Source organism: Sceloporus occidentalis, unplaced genomic scaffold, assembly GCF_023333645.1.
Source record: "Sceloporus occidentalis isolate IW3139 unplaced genomic scaffold, rSceOcc1.0.p SCAF_16, whole genome shotgun sequence".
Classification (NCBI taxonomy): Eukaryota; Metazoa; Chordata; class Lepidosauria; order Squamata; family Phrynosomatidae; genus Sceloporus; species Sceloporus occidentalis.
The window spans coordinates 10,110,788-10,112,461 of NW_028316996.1; the positions used below are offsets into that span (position 1 = coordinate 10,110,788).

The 1,674-nt window shown below is 40.4% G+C and overlaps 1 pseudogene; it reads right to left on the minus strand.

Annotated features, from left to right (window-relative positions):
* Nucleotides 1-396: 396 nt before the first annotated feature.
* Nucleotides 397-1,092, minus strand: LOC149303001 (DNA-dependent metalloprotease SPRTN pseudogene; annotated as a pseudogene).
* Nucleotides 1,093-1,674: the final 582 nt, after the last annotated feature.

The following is a 1,674-nucleotide window of genomic DNA, read 5'->3' on the forward strand; positions in this document are numbered from 1 at the left end:
CCTGTAGATATAATTTTGTCAGATAGATGTTTCCCTTGCAGAACTGAAAATAAAATGTTGTGCAATTTTGGAAATGTGATGATTTATGCCAAATAACGTATCACATAAATCATACCTCCCAAGTGTCTCTCTTTTGGACCTAAATTGACCCAATACCACCTGTTCATCTTTCCTTAGCGCTGAGAATGTTTGGTGAGCCCAAAATTATTAAAGATGCCTGTCTTTATGCACTTATCTATATATCTATATATCTATAGTAAGGAATTCAATAGAAATGTTCACTTGGGTTTTAAACAATTTTATTGGTATATAATACAATCAAGAACTCCAAGTAACTAAGTAGCACGAGAACCATGTGCTGATCAGTATGTATAGATGTTATCACATAGCAATGAATTATTTGTCCATTCTGGCCCTCTTGCTGGGCAGTTCATGGCCACTGTTGTCATTTGGAGTGGCGGTTGGTGAACTGAAACTCCTCTTCCTCCCTTTTTGAACGTATTTTTTGGGCTCATTCACTTTAATAAATGTCCCCCCACAGGTAAGCTGATGGTGTGACCACCAACGTTCCCGAGCAGAGGGTGCCCGATTCATTGCCCGCCTTATGAAGCCAAACCTTGGCCCCCAAGCCCTGCAGGGTCCATCACAGAGCCACCAGTGCTTTCTGCATTTAGCAACCTCTGCATGGAAATTGTGGTAGATGGAAATGTTGGCGCCAGTGATGTTGTTTATGCGCTCCATGTGTTTGCAGAACTCCGGACCGTGGTCTCCTTCATCTTTGTATTTGTGTGTCACACACAGGTAAGCGTGAATCATTTCGTGGAGAAGGACCTCAACAAGATCTTTCCTTGATCTCAAGCTTAGTAGTGGCTTGCTGATATAAATAGTGCACAGGTCTTCATTTATCTTGTAGCGACAAAGCCCGGCTTTTTGTGTCATCCTGTGGCTCCATTTTACTTCCACCCACATCAACTTTCCCTTGAAAAACTTGTGATTAAGTGACATGAACAATTCCTGGAGGTTGGGGTTTGGGTCCAGCACCTCCCAAGCAGGATCAATAACTGATAAGCACTCAGGATCTATATAATCCATCGCACTGGGGAAAAGCTTCCACAACTAATCAAGTCTGCCACCGCAACAGCTCCCTCTCACAAAAATCAAGTAGCAAATGGGATGACTGTAGAAGCTTATGATACTATGATGTCATAGTGAGTTATTGATGTCCATGCATAGTGGTGATCTCGCCCAGCACTAAGCTGCGTACACAAACTCACTAAAACTGCAAAAAAGTTGAATGCTTCAACTTAACCAACTTTGCTGCACTCTATGACCTTCATGGCCAGGGTTTTTCCCACCCTACTGTCCAAAGCTTTTTGCGCAATTTTTTTTACCAATCGCAATTTCCATTTTTGCTATTTATTGTATCCACACAATTTATATATTATTTTTTCCGCTCTCAAGGAGAGATAGGGCTTTCGCTTCATGCAATTTTTTTACAAACTACACTGCTGTAAATTATTGTAAATTAATTAAATGAACATTTTTTTTCCTTTCTCAGGCTTTCTTTGACTGTTCCTTTCCCCACAACTCAGGCCTTCTCAAGTATAGAAATATGTATGTTCATTAACACAAAAAAACAAAAACATTTTGATGGAATGACTGTTCAGGATGACA